This window comes from Humulus lupulus, chromosome X (assembly GCF_963169125.1).
Source record: "Humulus lupulus chromosome X, drHumLupu1.1, whole genome shotgun sequence".
NCBI classification, from domain to species: Eukaryota; Viridiplantae; Streptophyta; class Magnoliopsida; order Rosales; family Cannabaceae; genus Humulus; species Humulus lupulus.
In genome coordinates, this window is record NC_084802.1 from 203,250,636 (window position 1) to 203,273,428 (window position 22,793).

Here is a 22,793-nt window from a genome sequence, read left to right on the forward strand (position 1 = left end):
TGAGAGAGAGAGAGAGAGGAAGAAGGTCGGTTGGCCTTGTTCTACCACTTTCTGAATTTTGTCTAATCTATCCTTAACTGATAAGTCAATCCCGAGGCTCGGGGTACCGAAAACGTCCCTGTTATCCAAAAAACAGGCATGGATGACATGGCAGACATTTGGTACACGTGGCTGACATCTGGCAGAAATCTTGTTCGACCATCGACCAGAAAGATTTCCGCGGCGCAACGCTCAATTGTTATATATGACCAGCTTGGTCGTATACTCGTCATATTTGGAGAAAATCTTATGCAGTTATGATCATATCCGAAATTATCTCCCATGATTTCCTGAGTATCCGATTATTTAGGAAAGAATATTTGTAACTGATTCATGTAATCTTCCTTGAGCCTATAAATAGAGAAAAATGGCTCAAGGAAGGGACTTTTGGCTTTCTAATTACTGGAGATTAGAGATTTACGAGTGAGCTAGAGCTATCACATTCGATATATTGTTTTGTTCTTCAGAGGTTGGTGAAACTCATTGAACCCTAGTTCTTTGATCACTCCTTTGAAATATTATATCAATAACAGCTCAAGTGGACGTAGGTTATTACCAGATTCTGGGGCCGAACCACTATAAATTCTTGTGTGCTTTACTGTTCTTGTCATTATTCTCATTTCAACATATCTGTCTACATCAAGCATTTTTGACTCCGTGTCCGTTGACCAAAATCAGGGTTAACATTCTGGTGCTTTCATTGAGAGCTTGATACGAAATTGTTGATATAGTAATGGTGAAAACAACAAGGAAGACTGGACAGGCGGCTAGCGCGGCACCATCTCAACCGCCTCCTCCTCCTCCCAATGTGGCTGAAAATGAGCCACATTTGGAATTCGATGAGTAAGAATTGGATTCCGATACGCTGAGGAATACCCTGGGGGTATTGCAGGATGAACTGGCCAATCTGAGGGCCAGTCAAGAAAGTACTGCCCAGATTATGGCGCGGCAACAACAAGAAATTGAGCGACAGCGCCAGGAGTTGAGTGAGAGGCAGGCGGAGATGGACCGTCGTCACAGGGAGGCCATGGAAGCCCTCGAAGCATCCTTATAGTTGGATAGGAATCAGGCTGCACCTGCCTCATAGCCTGATTAACCTATAAATGGGCCACCCCAAAGGGGTCCCAATCCTAGCCCGCCGACCCAGCCCTCGAGCCCCAAAAGGCCCGAGCAGCCACCAATGCCTCAGGACGATGTCCCGCTGAGGGATCCTGAAGCGTAGCCTCCATCCCAGGTTGGTCGCGACAATCCCCCGCAGTCAAGGCAGAATAGGGCTGGGTAGCAGCCCCGCAGTCCTAAACACCATAGGGGCGAAGAGCCGAACCCACCGAGCAGAGGGCAGCGTCCTTCTGGTAATAGAAGGAATTTAGAGATAAGCTCTGTGGTCCGGGGCACCCCACGACATGACAATGCACGGGGACCCACCGACCAATGCAGGCCACCCTCTAACGCTCGGGACGTTCCAGCCCAAGGAGGCAACCGAGGGAACAGTCAATCCCACCATGGATAATCGAGGTTCAGAGATGGCCATGGTTATAATGAGGCTGACTCAGGCAGAGGAAACGCCGGTCGGAGAAATAAAGAAAGAGGTGGGGGCAGAAGCCCACCACCTAGGGATGACCAACCCGAAAGACGTGATGCTGGGGGGCAGCCCAGGCAAAATAACGTCTTTAACCGTCTTGGAGCTAGCGAGCAGCGGCGAAGAGACGGAGATTTAAGAGATGTACTCAACGATCGCTGGGAACGGCATGATGAGTACATTCCCCCAGCAGCGGAGGCCCCGACGATTCCTGGCGCCGTGCAAGCCCAAATAGATGCCCTCAACCAGGCAGTTCAACAGCTGGTCGGGGGAAGAACGTCTTATATCGATCACGATAGGAGAAAGGGCACTCCTTTCGTTCAGAGGATAGCTGTGGCAGAGACTCCTAGTAAGTTTAAAATGCCCACACTTCCAAATTTTGACGGGTATGGTGACCCGGTATCTCATGTTAACAAGTTTGAGATACAGATGGACATCCAGAAAGTGTCTGAAGACGCTCGGTGCAGGATCTTCCCTGCAACACTCTCTGATGCCACACAAGAGTGGTTCTTTAAGTTCCCCCCTGCGAGTATCGTCTCTTGGGAGATGTTCGTAAAGGAATTTTACGGAAAATTCTATGCGGGCCGTGTGCACCCAACTGAGGCAAATCAGCTGGTTGAAATACGCCAGCAAGACGGAAAGCCACTGAAGGATTACGTCTAGCATTTTATGCGAGCAGCTGTTGGAGCCAAAACAGTGGGAGACGAAGGAAAGATGATGGCCATAACTGCAAGAGTTAAGCGCTGCACGCCTCTTTGGAACAGCCTCAGAAAGCATGGGGTCAGGACTACCCAGGAATTTTTGGATCGAGCTAATCGATACATCAAGCTCGAGGATGCCATCGCCAGTGAAGGAAAGCCCCCAGGCAAGGATAAGGGGAATGCCGAGCTCGCCAAAGCCGCCAATGGGTCAAAACCCAACAACAACGGCAAAGGCAACAGGAACGACAATTGCAATGGAAAGAATGGGGGGAAACGACCACATAATGAGCCTTCCACCTCTGACAATAAACGAGCCAAGGGTAATCCTTATGAACCTCAGTTCACTAACTACACTACCCTTATTGAGTCTCAGGGAGAGGTGTATCAGGCCACGAGTTCTAGTGTGCCTTACAAAAAACCTGCTCCCATTCGAAAAGATATTTCGAAAAGAGATACTACCAAGTTCTGTCGTTATCATAACGACTATGGACATGATACAAATGAATGCAACCAGTTGAAGGAAAAAATTGAGTTCCTTATTAGACAAGGACACTTGAGAAGATATCTACGGGCCTCGGGAAATTCCCAACGAGAGGCTCCAGGTGGCAACGAGCATGCGCCCGCACGCCAACGCTTGCCACCTTTGCAGCCTGACCCCGTAGCTGGCACTTTACTCACCATCTGCGGAGGTCCGCACCTCGCGGGAAGCAGTGGAAAGGTGAGGGAATGATATGCTCAGACCCTACATCACGACCAGGACATCGAGATGATGACTGTGGAGGACAGGGCATCAAAGAAGGCTCAATCAGAGGATGGTGAGATATCCTTCTCTGATAGCGACACCCAGCATGTTCGGTTCCCACATTCCGAGCCGCTGGTCGTGGACGTTCAAATCGCCAACATGATGGTGAAAAGAGTACTAGTTGATACAGGAAGTTCAGTGAACATCCTGTACAAATCTTCGCTGGAACGCATGAAGTTGTCCGTCAATGACCTGGAGCCCTGCAACCAAACAATTTACGGCTTCTTAGGCGAGGGACTCGCCCCAGCAGGGTCAATCAGACTTCCAATCACAGCAATTACAACACCTGCTACCAGGACATTGCTCGCTACTTTTATAGTAGTCGATTGTCCTTCGGCGTACAATGCTATCATTGGAAGGCCCATACTGGTTGATCTTCGGGCCGTCACCTCAGTATGGCACTTGGCCATGAAATTACCGATAGACGTAGGGGTAGGACGCGTGTTGGGAAATCAGAGAGAAGCAAGGGAGTGCTATAATGCATCAGTTACAAAGGCGAAGAAGGGAACGTCGAAAAGCACTCCCCCAGATAGGTTGCAAATGGCTGTTGATACACAAGCCCAATCCGGTGATGGAGTCACCAAATAGGGTGTTTCCCAAAGTGATGATAGGGATTTAGATCCTCGCTTTGGGGATTTTGAGGAAGATGTTGGACCCGTCGAGGACCTGGAAGAGGTCCAACTTGATGAAAAAGACCCGACCAGAGTTGTGAAGGTCGGGAAAAACTTAGAAGCAATAACGAAGCATGCACTGGTGGAATCTTTTAGAAAGAACCAGGAAGTTTTTGCCTGGTCACACAAAGAAATGGCTGGGATAGATCCTGCAGTTATCAGCCATGCCCTGAAAGTTGACAAGAGTTTTCCACCCGTGCAACAGAAAAGAAGGCTGCTCGATAAGGATAGATCGAAAGCCTTAAAAGAGGAAGTCGAAAGACTAAAGGAGAATGGGTTCATCAGGGTGGCGTTTTATCCATCGTGGGTCTCTAATCTGGTACTGGTTACCAAGCCTAACGGCAAATGGCGATTTTGTGTGGATTTCACAGACCTCAATAAAGCCTGCCCAAAGGATTGCTTCCCACTCCCAAGGATCGACCAGTTGGTCGATGCAACTGCAGGACATGAGATACTCTCCTTCATGGATGCATACTCAGGATACAATCAGATCAGTATGCATCCCCCTGACGAGGACCACACTAGCTTTCGGACCGATACAGGGTTATATTGTTATAAAGTAATGCCCTTCGGACTGAAAAATGCTGGTGCGACTGGTCAACCACATGTGTTAAGGAGTTGATCGGAGTAAACATGGAGGTGTACGTGGACGACATGCTGGTAAAGTAAAAAAAAGCAGGACATGTGAAGGATTTACAAGAGTGTTTCAACGTTCTGAATAAGTATCAGATGAAGTTAAATCCTCTCCAATGTTCCTTCGAAGTAGGATCAGGGAAATTTTTGGGGTTCATTGTTAATTCAAGAGGAATCGAGGCCAACCCTGACAAGATAAAAGCCCTGATCGACATGAAATTGGCAGTGAAAATCAAGGATGTGCAAAGTTTAACTGGAAGAATTGGCGCACTAAGTAGATTCATTTCCAAGTTGACGGATAAATGCATCCCTTTCTTCAATCTACTTAGAGGCAACAAGAAATTCGAATGGACAGGAGACTGTGAGCAGGCTTTCCAGGCCTTAAAGGCCAACATGGCATAGCCTCCTGTTTTTATCAAAACCCATAGACGGAGAAACTTTGTTCACTTACCTGGCGATCACCGAATTCGCCGCCAGTGCGGTGCTAGTACGAGAGGAAGAAGGCGTACAAAAGGCGGTTTACTATGTAAGCAAGAGGTTAATCGAGGTTGAGTTGAGATATCCTCCCATTGAAAGATTAGCCTACTGGTAATTTTGGCCTCAAGGAAGTTACATCCTTACTTCCAAGCCCATCCCATCACAGTCTTAACTGATCAGCCCCTTCGGCAAGTTCTGCAAAAGCCAAAGGTGGCTGGACGCTTATTAAAATGGGCAGTTGAACTTGGGTAGTTCGATATTACATATTCACCGCGAGCAGCAGTAAAAGGAAAAGTCTTGGCTGACTTTATCGCTGAATTCACTGAGCTCCCAGACGAAGAGCAGTGCGAAGAACCTAGTGCACCTGAGCCACAAGTCAAAGCTCCTTCGTGGAGGTTATTCACGGACGGATCATCCAACGAAGCTCACGCAGGAGCAGGAGTGATATTGATAATGCCAGAAGGGCATCGATTTCACTGCGCTATTAGGTTCGATTTCACCACATCGAACAATGAGGCCGAATATGAAGCACTCCTTGCAGGACTAAGGTTAGCCAAAGACATGAATATAAAAGTGCTTGATATCTACATTGATTCACAGCTGGTAGTGAATCAAGTCTTAGGGGAGTATCAAGCACGAGGCCTCAAAATGGTGGCCTACTTAAACAAAACTAGAGATATGTTGGCGCAATTCAAAAAGTATACCCTCCAGCAAATTCCCCGAGATCAGAATTCAAATGCAGATGCCTTAACCAAACTTGCAAGTGCGAAAGACGCTGACACTTTGAATATAGTGCCAGCAGAGAGATTATGCGAGTCGAGCATACGAGCAGACGAAATTAATATGGAAATCCAGATGGAGGATACATGGATGGCACCATACTTGGAGTAACTCATAAATGGTGTACAACTAGCAGATAGAAACAAAGCTAGAACTCTTCAAAGATAGGCTGCTAGGTATATATTAGTCGATGGTGTCCTTTACCGAAGAGGATACTCCATGCCACTGCTCAGATGCATTACACCGGAAAAGGCTAAATAACTAATGAGGGAAGTACATGAAGGCTTCCGTGGGGACCACGCTGGGGGGCAGAGCTTGTCAAAAAAGATTATGAGGCAAGGTTATTTCTGGCCAACTATGAACGAGGACTCAATGAAGTTTGTGCGAAAATGCGATAAGTGTCAGAGGTTTTCCAAGATTCTGCGCGCAGCTCCCAACGAGTTAAAGCAGATGCAGAGTCCTTGGCCTTTCGCAGTATGGGGTATAGACTTGATTGGATCCCTGCTAATAGGGAAGGGTGGAGTAAAATATGCAGTCGTAGCAGTCGACTACTTCACCAAATGGGTCGAAGCTGAGCCGCTCGCTACCATAACGACCAAGAAAGTTCTTGACTTTGTCATCAAGAACATTGTTTGCTGATATGGTTTGCCTCGAAAAATCGTCTCAGAAAATGGCACCCAGTTTGACAGCGACTTATTCATGGACTTCTGCGAAAGCATGGAATTGTCAAAAGCTTTTCTTCAGTCGCACACCCACAAGAAAATGGGCAAGTCGAAGTAGTGAACAAAACACTCAAAGATACCCTGAAGAAAAGACTTGAAGACGCTAAAGGAGCATGGCCAGAACAACGGCCTGAAGTACTCTGGTCGTATAGAACTTCTCATCGAACAACGACAGGTCATACCCCGTTCTCCTTAGCGTACGGGTATGAAGCTATGTTGCCCGTCGAGTTAGATCCGACCTCACATCGACGGATTACATACGACCAGGGCCAGAATAGCCAACTGATGATGGAGTCCCTAAACTCACTTGAAGAGAAACGGGAAAAAGCCCAACTCCGAGTAGCTGCGTACCAGCAAAAAGTCGCCCGATATTTTAACTCAAAGGTGAAAGAAAGAAAGTTCAACGTCGGAGATCTAGTACTTCGACTAGTTTTCTTAAACACCCGCGACCCAACTGCTGGAGTACTCGAACCAAACTAGGAAGGACCTTACCAGATTAAAGAAGTCCTTCATCCAGGCACCTACAAGCTTGCATGCTTAAATGGAGATCTCGTTCCACGCTATTGGAATGGAGAACACCTGCGCAAGTATTACCAATAACAGTCCTTTTTAAAGGACTGGCTTGTATTAATTTTACTTTTTACAAGTTTTGAAAAAAATTTAGCCACGTTGTATGGCTAATCGCTTATAAGTGTAAGATCTTTTTAAGATCACTCGTAAAGACATGTTTAGTCCATTTTTAATATGAGAATTATAAGGGACTGTGCGCAGCCAGTCATTCTTGCCAACCTTTGTAAATTTATTTTTACAAGTATTTGTTCATTACGTGTGTTGTTTTGCTGTATTATAAGTGTTGCATTTCCTACCAAGCAGTAATGTTCGCACAGGTCGTGGTCAAGGCAAGTGACCAAGGACCTAAAGCTCCTCGATCACTTGGGGGGCATATAAGGTACATCGATAGCAAATCATACCAAGAGGTATGTAAACACATGAACAAAATAAGTGAAAGCATGCTACGGTGCTTAGAGTATTTTTCAAAATTTATATTTTGTTAAATCAAGACAAAGTACTATGCTAAGTTCGGTCATGCAAACAGATGTTATAATAGACAGAAATATTATAATATCAAAGGCATTCTTTTACACCACGAGCAGTACTGCTCGGATGTAATTGTTTAATTAAAAGTAAAAAGCTGCCCTTGCAGCAACAAAAACAAATTGTCTTTACAATACGACCAGTGGGCCGTGAAAACGAAATAAAAAGAGAAAAATTCTTAAGGAGCTGGAGGATCCTGGGGGTTGGGAGGAGTGCCTTGGTCGACCGAAGGACCAACTTCAGCATCAGCACCATCAATCCCCCCTGCTAGGGAGATCTTTGGAGAGGCAAGCCCTTTGGCCTTTTCTTCTTCTTCCAGCCGGATGGCGCACTGCGCCATCAGAGTCCTCTTCAAACATTCGAACAGGTAGTCAAAGTTAGCCTTCTGGTTATGCTTCCAGAATTCATAGAAGCAGAGGTGAGTGGCCTCCTTGTACTTCTTCAAATTCTTGGCCCCGGCCTCCTCGAGCTCCTGCACTCATTTTTCAAGCTCCCCCGTCTCCTGCCTGCTAGCGATTAGGTCAAGCTCAAGCTGAGCACATGCTTGAGTGTTGAGCTTGGCACTTTCCCTGAATTTTTCCCGGGAGTCGTTGGATTTCTTCAGGGCATCTCGGGCGTCCAGAAGCTCCTTGGTGAGGGTAGCTTTGTCCTCACACAGTTGTTCTTTCTGTTTGGAGAGCTCCTTATTCTCCTCGAGCAGCTTGTTGTGGTCAGCCTCAAGTGCTTGCTTAGTCTCGGCAAGCCTGGAGTCAAAGTTCTTTCCCCGAGAAAGCAACACCCCAACATGGCGCCAGCCAGCAGTTAAAGTTAGCAACCCCTGAAAACAGAGAATAAGATAAAGTAAGGACAAGAAATCAGAAATAAATGATAAAGTAACAGGAGAAAACTTACGCTGACTATCTCATTCAGCCCTCTGTTGACGACCTGATCAGCCTCCATGGAGGTAGTTTCAGTAATGGCTGCCTGGCTGCGTTTGTGCTTGGAGAGCTTGTATATCCTCTCCTTAGCTGAGCTGACCACGAGGCTGGGCAGGGAGCCTTTAGGCCGAGTATCCAATGCCTCTTTGTCAGGAGCCTTGGAAGAAGGCTGTGGATCAGTATGAGTGGGAGCTGCCTGCCCGGAGGAAGGTGGAGGTGGTGAGTTCTCCTTGGAAGGGGCAGTGGTTGGAACATCGTCTGTTCGAGCCTTCTTCGTGGGGGTCTTGCTACTTTCCCCTCGGGCCCTCTTGCTATCTTTCTTTTGAGCAGAAGAAGCAGCAGCAGCCTGGTAGTGCTAAAAAACATCCTCGGAATCCATACCTGCACAAAAGGAAGCAACGCAAGCAGTAAGACTAAATGTTCACGCAGGGTAAAAGAATGAAAGCAAAAGGATTACAAGTAAAGTACCCGCGCTACAACTACTGGTCGTAACATTATTTACTGAACTACCTACTACCTAGAAGAAATCTGAATTTAAGGAGGGAGCATTCTTAAAGTTGCCATCCCCATCAAATAGATGAGAGGGAATTGGAAAATGATTTAAAAGTGAGATTATTGTACCGTTTTCATCCAACGAGTCGTCAGAAAGCTCAGTAGGTTCGGCATCCTTTTGTTTTCCTTTGCCCTCTGGGGCCAAGGGTTTCTGCATTCGGTGAGGGACGGCAGGTTCCCTGATTGTAACCCCAGTTGGTCTCCTCCGCGGTGGAGATGCTTGGGGTTGCTGCTTGGGTTCCACTTCGGCTTGGGCATTATCCGCCGAAGGTTCGCTTGTCGCTGGTTGGGGATTCTAGAGGCCGACCAACCTAAGGTTTGCCTCAGTAACTAAATTTTTGACACTCTTATCAGCATTCGGCATGCTGGCTAAGAGTGCCGCCCTTGACTCCATCCCTGGAGTCGGGTTTGGACGTAAGTATGGGCCTGGAAGATAGTGAAATGTCAAGACATTGTGGCAGAAAAACACTAAGCGAAGAAGCTAGTGACGTAAGAATTTTTACCTCCTCGAGTGAAGGCCAAGTTGTCTGCAGCTAAGTCGGGAGTAAGGAAGTATTCCTGGTGATACCTCCCCACATTGGAGATGTGAGTAGTATCGGCCAGGAAAGTGCGCCCAGTTTCTTGATGGCAAAAATGGAAAAACCCTGTACCTTCTTGGTTAGGGTTGGACTTAAGGTCAAAAAGAAAGTTGACCTCATGGGGAGTGGGCTCTAGCCATTTTTTGAGTTTGTAAAGGATATAGAGTGCGGCCAGCATTCTATATCCATTTGGGGTGATTTGAAAGGGGGCTACTCCAAAGTAATTTGCCACCCCTTGAAAGAATGAGTGAAGAGGCAAAGTGGCACCTGCCTCAATGTGAAGCCGCGACCAAGCGCTGTAGGCCCCGCCTGGCAGGTTGGCCCTCTGGTCGAGGGAAGGTCTAACCAGGGTCACCCATGTCAGTTTATACTTATTTAAGTAGTTGGCGATCATCCTGATCGTCACTCTACTCTGGGGAACAACATGCTACTCGACATCCGGCTGAGCAGCGTGTCGAGGACGGGCATGCCTTTGTACATTGGTGTCAGGAACATTTTCGCTTCGACCACTAGTTGATGGGACATCAGCAGTAGGCTGGCATGAGGAGTTAGGGATTTTCCTTTTTTGAGCTTTGGTTTTTGTACGAGCCATTCTTTGGGTTGGAACTGGAGAAGTATTTGAGCTAAGGCAAGAGAAATGGATATCTGGTATCAGAGTAGAGGGGTTTTCTTCGCCTTCAAGTAGCTGAGCTAGGAGGTCGTCTTCAATGGGTCTTTCTCCTCCCCAAGGGTCTTGCATATGAACTGAAAACAGACAAAGGAGGAGATAAGACACATAGCCTGGGGAGTTATGTGGGAGATTGGGATAACGTTGCTCGCGTCTATTGACTAGCAACATCCTACCCATACACTAAGTTTGGTGCTAGCAGTTTGAAAAACGGATCAAAAAGGAAATAAAACATTTTCTGAAAAGAAACTTTTTCAACTCCTAAAGGGCGGGAAAAAACCCAATTTTTTCAACTAGCTTAAAGATCGAATTTTTACGTCGATCTTACGCCCTAAGCCTATGATCCTTACTATCGAACTAGCTCCTAACTTATTTAAAGCAGAAATACACTCTCTTACCAAGCATCAGATGGCTTATACAAAATCCTCATAAATTTCTACTAAAAAACGCAGGAAATCACAGAGCACAGTAACTACATGCATGGCATCACGAAAAGTTTGAAAGACTGAGAGATTACATGGGCAAAGGTTGGAGATTCAGAAAAATAAAAATTTCGAGTCGGAAAGATCTTCGGCAAGACGTCTGAATTGTTTTGAAATTCTGGGCTCCGGAGCAAAGTTCTTGATTGAAATGGTGAGTAAAGGATTATAAGAGAGATAAAAAGGTTACTTATAGAGGCTGAAGTATAGCAATAAGTGGCAATCATGATTTTCCCATTTTCAAAACGTGGGGAAGTGTATAAGCTGTCACATTGGTTTCGTGAAAACTGAAAAGGCTTGATTAGACATAATTATGTCACAATTTTCAAAAACGCACGAAGACTCTGACAGATTTCGTGGGGCACATGAACGGTTGTTTCCCTAAAGTTTCTTTATTGCTGGTCGCATTAAAAAAACTTGGGGGGCAAATGTTATCCAAAAAATAAGCATGGATGACATGGCAGACATTTGGTACATGTGGCTGACATCTGGTAGAAATCTTGTTCGACCATCGACCAGAAAGATTTCCGCGGCGCAACGCTCAATCGTTATATACGACCAGCTTGGTCGTATACTCGTCATATTTGGAGAAAATCTTATGCAGTTATGATCATATCCGAAATTATCTCCCATGATTTCCTGAGTATCTGATTATTTAGGAAAGAATATCTGTAACTGATTCATGTAATCTTCATTGAGCCTATAAATAGAGAAAAATGGCTCAAGGAAGGGACTTTTGGCTTTCTAATTACTAGAGATTAGAGATTTATGAGTGAGCTAGAGCTATCACATTCGATATATTGTTTTGTTCTTCAGAGGTTGGTGAAGCTCATTGAACCCTAGTTCTTTGATCACTCCTTTGAAATATTATATCAATAACAACTCAAGTGGACGTAGGTTATTACCAGATTCTGGGGCTGAACCACTATAAATTCTTGTGTGCTTTACTGTTCTTGTCATTATTCTCATTTCAACATATCTGTCTACATCAAGCATTTTTGACTCCGTGTCTGTTGACCAAAATCAGGGTCAACAGTCCCCGAGGGAAAAATGGTAAAATTCCCCAGTATTCCCACCTAAGCTTCCTAACCTCAAATATATCTCCAATTATTTATTTCCATAACCGATAACCCAAATAACCACCTAACACCCGAAGTACCCCCTTGACTTGTCCCAAGTCAAGTATCGGGTCCTGTTGTGACTTTCCTGCTACTTGCTCCTTAGGATCGCCTTGCGCCGAAAGCTGCAAACACATATATCCACATAATAATGTGGTCTCAACAATTTATCACAAATAATCACGTTTATGCCCTAACGGGCCAAAATTACAATTATGCCCTTACCAGCCAAACAGGGCCCACATGCTTATTCAATACTCATAAACATGCTTTCTCACCATTAATTCACATAACCTCCAATTATGCCCTTCCGACACACTAATCAAGGCCCTTAAGCCTTATTAGTAATTTTGGGTCGTTACACCACGAACCCAGATTTTTCACACTTTTCACCAGCCAACTTCAATCCAAACTAACCCAATTTCACCCCAAAACCATAATTCAATCCCCACAAAAGTTCTAACATCTTCCTAACAACAAAACCCAACAGAAATCCAGTCTTAAAACTCATCAAAACACCAATTCAATTCTTCAAGCTAAAAGTTCACGAACACTTCAAAGCAGCCATAGATTCTATAGAAATTCAGTTATAACAGAGAGTTTGAATGGTTACCTTAGCTGTGAATAATGGTCCTCTAACCACAAGCTTTCCAAATCCCAACCCCAAGCCTTCAATTCTTGTGTTTCTAGCCAAAATCCTTCTCAATTTTCCCAAGAACTAGTTTTAAGCAACTTAGAGAGAAAGAGAGTGAAGGAGAGAGAAAGAGTCGGTCAAAAGCTTCTGAGTGTTTTTTTTTTTTTTTTTGTCTTTTGTTTCCTAAGGCTTAAGTGACTTAAGCTAATCATGAGGCCCGGGGTACCAAAAACGTCCCCGAGGGCAAAATGGTCAAATTCCCCAGTATTCCCTCCTAAACTCACTGACTTCAAATATATCTCCTGAAATTCCGTTTTTAGTAATTACCAAATTAATTAAACCAAGTGAATTAATTAAAGTGCGGAATGGTAATTAACTGTTTACACAGAATACAATTCTGTCGGGACAGAAACCAAACTTGTCACGACAGAAACTGAACACAATAAAAAGACAGTGCAAAAGAAGAAAGAACACAGCGAATTTTTACAAGGTTCAGAAACCCTTTCGGATAACCTACTCCTTGGGGCCACACCCAGAGAATAAAATCAATTAATAAAGAATCACAAGTACAAAAACATTGACTTAAACAAAATAAGACTCCCTCTTGAGATTTGCCGCAACTTGTTGTACTTCTCTTCACTAATCTGATCTTGATTGAAATGCTCAACCACTTGAACTCCCTTCAATGGCCAGCGAGTGCTTGCATCCTCCCGACGCAAGGCTTGTAAAAATCTTCTTCCGAAGACAATAAACGTTGTGTTCAAATTACAATGTGTATTCACTCATGAACATGGTATAAACTCACCACTAAAAACTAAACACACATAATTCTACAAGATCACTTGAATACTTATGATCTTGAACACAAAGAGGAACTCTCACAAATATTACAATAAAGCTCACGAATAATGCACCAAAGAGTTCACTTTTCTCACTGCCTTTAGAGCCCTATTTATAGGGTCCTTTTTCGTGCTCACAAAGGCTAAGAAGGAATTCTTCTAATAAAGGCAAGAATCATAGAAGTTATTCTTGATTGTCGAAGAGTTGCCTTATTTAGAAGATGCTGATCCGACAGATGCGATATCGGTGGGGACAGCTCAGACCTGTGTCAGATCAATAAGCTCAAAAAGGAAACAATAATTAATGACATTAAGAATCAGTTTCCTGATTGCAATCCTTGAGCTGCACGAAAATATATCAGCAAATAATCCAAAAACAACTTTGGGTAAGTACCGAATATTTGCAATAAACTTTGTTTCCTTTATAAACAAAATGAGACAATATATGCTAAAGAAGGAAGCTCATTATTGACCAAAATTCACACAAAAGGAAAGTGGATTTCAGAATTTTGAAATAAAGGAAACCACACAATTCCGAAAATTATAATAAAGGAAAACAAATATTTCCGAAAATTATAATAAAAGGAAAACAATTATTTCCGAAAATTATAATAAAAGGAAACAATTAAATCAACCAATTTATCTTTTAAGAAAAAAGATATTTCTATAAAAATGCCAATTATAGGATTTACAATCTCCCCCTTTGGCAATTTTATAGACAAGGAATATATATTTTTAAAAGATCCCTGCAAAACACAAGTAAGTGCTTAAAATCATAAGAGTCACAAAGTAATAAAAAAGAATGACTCCCCCTGCGAAAGATAACCAAAGCACAGTTAACAAAAGAAACCAATAAGAACCAGCAGGTCAACATAATCAAAGTACCAAAAATAGAGTTACTCTCTCCCCCTCATTGTCTGAAAAAATGCCAAAGAACAAGTAAATGAAACCAAAAGAAAGACACATTAAGTGTTCTTTTACAACTAACAAAAGAAAAATAGATCAAAGGAACTGAGATCATCATGGGGAAGGAGAGCTGGATGCATTGAGAATGGTCAATGAAGTAAGAATTTGGCGCTGAGTCTCTTCCATGAGAGAGAACCGGTCAGAAAGACTTGTAATTCTGGTCTGGAAAGCAGCAAGATCTGTCGGGACAGCAGGTGAGTCGGTCACAACATTTCCAGAAGTAGGACCAGCAAGATTAATTCCTTTGACTTTCCGAGCTGTGGATGGAGGATGATCATCTTTGACTGTATAGGTGGGACCAACCAGGGGAGAAGTCAAGGTCTCATGAGACTTCTTTAGAGGACGTTGAGAGTCCAAAAGTTTGTAAATGACCTGTGGAAACAGCAAGTGTTGCCCCTTACGTTTGGCACCACTTAGAGACATGATTTGGTAAAAAATAACAGCTCCAAGATCTATGGCGACTTCAGTACCAATTTTGAACAACAGGAAGGCCATATCTTGAGTGATGGTGGAGGAATGTGTGGTAGGCATCCAATTAAACATAGCAAATTTGAAAAGAGCACCATAGAAATGAGTGAGATCGGTGACTCGAAGAGAGGTGCTTGGTTCCCACCATAGCCCGACCAACCAGTTCAGACAAAACTTGGTCCTTTGCAAATTCAATAGAATCATCAATCTCCACAGGGACAATATTGAGAGCCTTAGCAATTTCGGACGGGCTAAAGTTATACCAATGAACCCTAACATAAACTTTATGGAACATAAAAGAAGAGTGGTCTAATAACTCATCATTCAAATTTGCATAAAATTCTTTAACAACCCGAGACACAAACACATCAAACCCAGACACGGATCGCAACCAACCTCTTTCCTCTAAAGTAAGTAATACCCCAAAGACACGATGAGGAGCAAAAAGAAAATTGCGCTCACTAATAAAATGACGATGGTGATAAAATTGCATGTTCTTCTCATTATCATTAAAACAGAATGTAAGAGAATGAGCTTTGAAAGAACCTGAGGTACGGACAGAAGCACCTTTTTGCTTTGAAAGTTTGGAAGACAATTCGGGAAATGCCAATGGAGTGGTGCCTTTTGGGTCAGATGCAACAGGAGAGGCTTCAGAAGGGTCTTCTTCAGATTCAGTCTCCTCAACCAAATCATCAAGAGGAACTTCAGGATTTGGCTCAGTCAAAGAAGGGTCTAACTCAGGCTGAGAGTCTTCCATCTCGGGAGAGACATCCTCCGATGAGGTGCATGGGGGAGGATTGATTTTGGCCTTTAATTTAAAACGAGATAAAGGAGATGAATCAGAGATGGAGCTGGTACCTTTAGATTGAGCCACTTTGGCCTTTTTCCCTTTCTTCGACCCAACAACTTTGGACTTATTTTTGCCCTTTGCCTTGGGTGTCAACACATCAGGAGATAGTGAGGATTCAGAGTCATGATCAAATGGAGCAGACACATCTTCAGTGGAAATTGATTTGGACTAACTGGTTGCCAAGGCCGGTTTGGCTTTTATTTGACCTTCGAGAGAGGCGAGTGAAACCGCCGAGGCTGGGATTGGCTCAGAATCCAAATTCAGGAACGTAACTCCTTTGCTAGAAGCATTAAGAACAGATGAACTTATAGGACCCAAAAGAGCAAGAACCTTCTTTCTTGCTGTGGTTTTAGAACGACGGCCTGGAGTAGGAGAGACAGCAGGGATTGATGCTAGGACCGAAGGAGTGGCAGTGGGAACAGATTCAGGAAGTGTCTCCTGCTGAGACTTCACGGACTTGGAAGATGAACCATGGCCTCGAGTCTTCATGGCTGCTAAGAGAAAAACAAGTGAAACAAACAAAGAAAGAAACCCTAAACACTTCGATTATATGAGAGAGATTTAACAAGAAAACACTGATTATAAAAACAACCAAAGGGACTCCGAATATATAAAGTATTCGGAACACAAATGAGGCAAGTTCAAAAATGGGTAACCAAAAAATGGGTAACCGAATTTTAAGTGATAAATGCCAAAATATCTCCTTTTTAAAACAAATTCTTTCACGCCTCAAAATTTGAAACTTTTTGAATATTTTTAGAATATATTGAGATAAAACAAATAAATTGCATCAATTAAATTTTTCAAACCTTTTTTTTAAGTACACGGTAGATAACAGATTTTATTTTTCAAATTTTTATTATTATTTTTTTATTACAAAATTGCCGAAAATAGAGTGTACATTTCCATACCATATGTGTCCATGTAAATGCCAAGTCCTATTCAAAAGAAACAAGATAACCATATTTTTTCACAAATTAGAAAAATGAGTTATAAATCAAATACTAAGAGACCATAATTCGAAAAATATACCAAACACAAAACATATTTGAAACAATTCATTATATGTATGAGTCTTACAGCCATCTTACACAATCTAGTCAACAGGCATGTGTGTGTGCATGTGTAATCAATTTGGCGTTTCTTTTTGGCCTTTTAAAGCTAGGGTCATTGCCCATATTTGGCGATTTTAGCCTTTTTCCAATTTGTAACCATAATGGAGGCTATAACTCTTATACTGATGGTAGCCCTTTACACTGGTAGAGCATCCTCCAATATAATTGCTAATTACTTGGTACCAACTAACTCAGTGTCGGCTTTCACACATCAGTATAGGTAGCTCTTTTCCAAAATGGAGCCTGAAAAAGAAACTAGATTAGGAATGCTCATACAATGATAATGATTTGATCAAATATAAATTGGATGGTCTATAATTTTTCAAATATGGTTTTTTATTCCAACAAAGTATAGGACTTATAACGATCATTCTCTAAAATACAAAAAATATGCTCATCAAATTTCTTCCAATCAGGACAAGAGATTTACAAAAACACATATGCAAGGCAAGATAATCAATTTATTGGCAATTTCATATAAAACAAACCCCCAAGGATTTCCTGAGGGAATCAAATCTGACCGTGTCTCATAACTTAGCACGTGCATCGAATCTGATACATACTTCCAGAGCATGGATACGTGAAACACATTGTGAACCCCTGATAGAGCTGGAGGCATCGCCAATATGTAAGCTACCTCTCCCACCCGTTCTAGGGGCCAAAAAACCTAGGGATCAACTTGCCTCTTACTCCAAACCGTTTCACCCCTCTCAAAGGAGAAACTCTAAGAAACACATGGTCACCGACTTGAAACTCCACGCTCCTGCGTCTCAAGTCTGAGTAACTCTTTTGTCGACTCTAGGAGGTGAGCATTCACACTCTAATCTTCTCAATCGCCTCATTGGTACTCTAAACAACCTCAGGACCTAGATACCTCCTCTCACTCGTCTGATCCCAATGGATGGGTGATCTGCATTTCCTCCCATATAACATATCATACGGAGCCACTCTGAGTTGCCTGACAGCTGTTATTGTGAAAATTCAATCAAAGGAAGATACTTACTCCAAGATCCCCCAAAATCCAGCACGCAGGCACACAACATATCCTCCAGTATCTGAATCGTACTCTCGGATTGTCCATCCGTCTTAGGGTGATAAGAGGCACTAAACCGCAACTGCGTACCCATAGCCTTCTGCAGGCTCTCCCAAAACTTGGAGGTGAAGTTGGAGTCCCTGTCGGATACTATCGACCTCGGAGCCCTATGCAGTCCCAAAATTTCCTTCACATACAGTTCAACATACTGCTCCACCGTATAAGTTATCCTAAAAGGCAAAAAGTGGGCTGACTTGGTGTACCTATCCACAACCACCCACACTGAATCATGTTGTCCCACAGTCTTCGGTAATCCAACCACGAAGTCCATGGTGATATCCTCCCATTTCCATTATGGAATCCCTAGAGGCTGCAGCAACCTTTCTAGCCTCTGATGTTCAACCTTTACTTGCTGACAAGTCAAACACTTGACCACATAATCCACCACATCCCTCTTCATTCCCGGCCACCAATACAAAGTTCTCACATCTTGGTACATATTCATTGTACCCGGATGTAAAGAATAGGGAGTGGTATGAGACTCATCTAAGATCTCTTGCCGGATACCGGAATCCATGGAATGCAAATCCAGCCTTTGTACTTCAGTAATCCCATCTCTGAAATAAAAAAGTCTTTAGTCGCTCCGGCTAAGACGCCCTCTTTGTGCTCTCTCAACTGGGGATCCTCCCCTATGCCTCCTTGATCTTTTCAAGAAGCATAGACTGAAGAATGATGTTGGCTAGCTATCCAACTACCAACTCAATACCTTCTCTAGTCATCTCTTTAGCTAATCTATCTGATATCTGTCTCGAGCTGTATAGTTATCCTGGGCCCTTCCGACTCAGTGTGTTGGCCACCACATTGGCCTTTCTAGGATGGTACAAGATGTCACAGTCGTAATCCTTTACAAATTCCAGCCAACGTCTCTGGCGTATATTCAGATCCTTCTAAGTAAAGAAGTACTTCAAACTCATATGGTAAGTGTATATTTCTCACTTCTCACCATACAAATAATATCTCCAAACCTTCAGTACAAATACCATCGTTGCCAATTCCAGATCATGTGTGGGATACCTATGCTCATACTCCTTTAGCTGTCTCGATGCGTAGGCTACCATCTTTCCTGCTTGCATCAATACACACCCTAAACCTTGTCTAGAAGCATCACAGTAGACTACAGACTTTTTATTGTCTGACGACAGACTCAATACTGGAGCGGTGATCAGTCGCCGCTTCACTTCCTTGAAATTGTTCTCACATTTGTCTGTCCATACATACTTAGTCTTCTTGCGCGTTAGTTCATTCAATGGTGTGACTATCCTAGAGAATCCCTCGATGAACTGCCGATAGTACCCTGCCAATCCCAAAAAGCTCCTAACCTCTGGTACATTGCTTGGCCTGGGCCAATCCCTCACTGCCTCAATCTTACTTGGGTCAACCAGAATCCCTTCCTTACTGACAATATGACCCAGAAATGTTACTTGGGGTAGCCAAAACTCACACTTGCTGAACTTAGCATATAACCTATGCTCTCTCAACCGCTGTAATATTAGGCATAGATGTTGCTTGTGCTTTGTCTCAGACTGAGAGTACACCAGTATGTCGTCAATGAATACGATCACAAACTTGTCCAGATAATCCTTGAAGACCCTATTCATCAAGTCCATAAAGGCTGCTGGAGCGTTGGTTAATCCAAAGAACATAACCAAGAATTCATAGTGTCCATACCACGTGCGGAAAGCGGTCTTTGGTATGTCCTCCTCTTTAATCCTTAACTGGTGGTAGCCTGATCGAAGATCGATCTTAGAGAACACTATCTTCCTCTATAGTTGGTCAAACAAATCGTCGATCCTAGGTAGTGGGTACTTGTTCTTAATGGTCAACTTCTTCAACTATATGTAGTCAATACACATCCTTAAGGATCCATCCTTCTTCTTGACAAACAACACTGGAGCACCCCACGACGAAAAACTCGGTCTGATGAATCCCAAATCTAGTAACTCTTGCAACTGATTCTTCAGTTCCTTCAACTCTGCTAGAGACATTTTGTAAGGTGTTCTAGATATTAGCTCTGCCGCTGGTGCCAATTCAATGATGAACTCGATATCTCGGTGTCGTGGCAACCCTGGCAAGTCTACTAGGAACAAATCAGGAAACTCAAATACTAATTTGGTCTCATCCAGTCCAACCGAAACAACTCTAGGATTATACACAATTTTTCCTAGGAATCCTATGCAACCATCTTGCATTAGGTATCTAGCCTTCAATGCCGAAATCATAGGTACTCGTGGTCCACTCACTGTCCCCACGAATACAAAGGGTACCTCCCCTTCTGGCTCAAAGGTCACCATTCTCCGCTTGTAGTCAATCGTTGCCCTTTACTTCGATAACCAATCCATTCCTAGGATCATATCAAAGTCATCCATTGCTAACTCAATCAGGTCCATAGACAACTCCCTACTGTCTATCTCTACTGGTAATGCTCTAATCCATCTCCTAGAGACTACCAGTTCCCCAATCAGCAACAAAGTTTGAAATCCCCTAGCATACAAATCACTAGGTCTACACAGCTGATCTATCACTCTAGCAGATACAAATGAATGAGTAGCCCCTGAGTCAATCAATACAGTAAAAGAAGAACTAGCACTAGAAATATGACCTGTCATGACCGAAGGGCTAGCCTCAGCCTCAATCTGGGTCAAGGTAAATACTCTAGCAGAAGTGAGACTGTCGCTCTGTTTCGACTCTTCCTTCCTGGATTGTGGGCAGTCCTTCCTCAAATGAATAATGCTCCCACAAGTAAAGCAGGCCCTGATCTTGCACTCTCTCTGATGTCATCGTCTGCACCGAGGACACACTGGGGAACTCCTCTAGTTGTCTCCCGCACCCTGACGGCCACTAAAAGCACCCCGTGCCTTCCTATCCGAGCTAGGAGGCACAAAAGAATCTGGGGCCTTTATCTTCTGCTCACTAGGGCCACTTGTTAGGAAAATATAAATTATCTCAATGGAAATTGATAATAATATTACAACTCTATGCAATAATATTACAAATAAATATAGATTGATTAAATAAGGTTACAACTCTATAACTGAAAGTAAAAATAAACAAAATAAAAGAAGAAGAAGAGAAGAAGAAGAATGGAATAGAGAAAAATACAACTCTAAGCAAAAGATTACAAATAAAGTAAAAGTGTTTGGAACACAAGAAAAGATGATTACAACTCTAAACAAAATTACAAGTAAATAAAACAAGAGGAATGAGAAGAAAAGCAATAGAGGAAATTGTAAGAACAAAACAAAGAAAACTCTCACTTACACAACCTAAGTGAAGAGTGTTGGGGATCACTAACTTAAACAAGGTTTAAAACCTTTGTCCAAAAGCTTATTTCCCCCTAACTCAAGCACTAAGGGATCTCTCTCAGATATTGGAAAAGCTTTATGGAATTATCAAGCCTCAAGGTGTTTCTAGCCAAGTGCTCTAATGGATAGAAATGTCGTGTCTTACAAGTGAGCCATAGGCTCCTATTTATAGAGTTTAGAGACACCCTTTGAATTTAAAATTCCACCAACCCCCATGGATGTTACCAATGTTTAATTGGATTAATATGGAATTAAAAATGAGATTTGGGAGTTGTTTGGGTTTTTTGAGCCGTTCAATAAAGATTGAAAAAACTGAAAAATGGTCAGTTTTTGGCCTGTGGCCGCAGCCAGAGACATTAGTGGCCACGGCCACTAGCCTCTGTCTCACAGGCCGCGGCCACCAACATTCAGTGGCCGCGGCCGCTGTTTTTCCAAACAGTTCCAAACCCTCCCAAATGATTTTGTAACTCCCAAAACACATTATTGGGTTTAAAATCATATCTCTAACAGCCATATCACATATGGCTTTATGAAATTCATCTCAATATTGTGTAACAACAATTTTACACAATAAAGGGTAATATTTGGAAGTTACAAATTTGTAACACCAAATATGTTACATTATTTGGATATATCTCATATATCTAAATATTGTAACTCTCTATTATATGTTACAATATGTGACACACTTTGTCACATTTATTTAATCTAAAACATTATATTATAATATAATATAATATTACTTTATATTATAAAATAATATAACATTCCCCCACTAGATTAAATAGTTATCTATTGTAACACTTATTTAATCAATCATTATATTTTGAAATATAATATATCCCCCACTTGATTAAATAAGAACTCTCTCTTATAGGAGTCATTGCATTAGTGCATAAAGCAAAGTGTATTTCAACTTGAACTTTACTATAGTGTAATTATCACAAAATTTGTCGAAAATTAGGTTGCATTAGGCATTGAACCATCTTTTCATGATAACAAATCGGTGATAACACACACACCTTTGCGATGTTCACTTGAGACCTCTATGTCTCGCTTTGCACCGTTAATGGCCATGTGCACTTTCCATTCATGGACGTTCTTGAGAATACTCCCAATTCTCATGAGAGGCGGCACCACCCCTAGGTCCATATAGGTAGAATTCTTACAGTATTTTGTTACCAAAAATACTTGTCTTTACAAGACTGAATTCTATTAAAAAACCTTTCAGTTTTAACCCTTAACTTGGTAACACACAAGTACTCAATATCTCAGATGGGACTTGTTTTGAGTGCAACTAATATTCACTTGATTGACTTGTTACCTATTGAACCTAGTGTTAAGATAGGTTACCATCAATCGTGAATCTCTTTCGGGAGTTTAAGTCCCATCCCTCGAGAATATGCAGCCACTAAATCCCTCGTTAGTGGCTTAGTGAAAGGATCTGCCAGATTTTCACTTGTTCTCACATAGGATATTGAGATGACTCCTCTTTGAATCAATTCTCTTACATATCCATGTCTTAGACTAATGTGTCTAGATTTCCCATTATACACTTCGCTGTATGCTCTAGCCAATGTCGCTTGGCTATCACAATGTATCGATATAGTAGATACATTTTCTTTGATTAGGGGAATCTCTATCAACAGATCCCTTAACCATTCTGCCTCTTTGTCGGTAGCAGCTAGAGCTATGAACTCTGCTTCCATGGTGGAA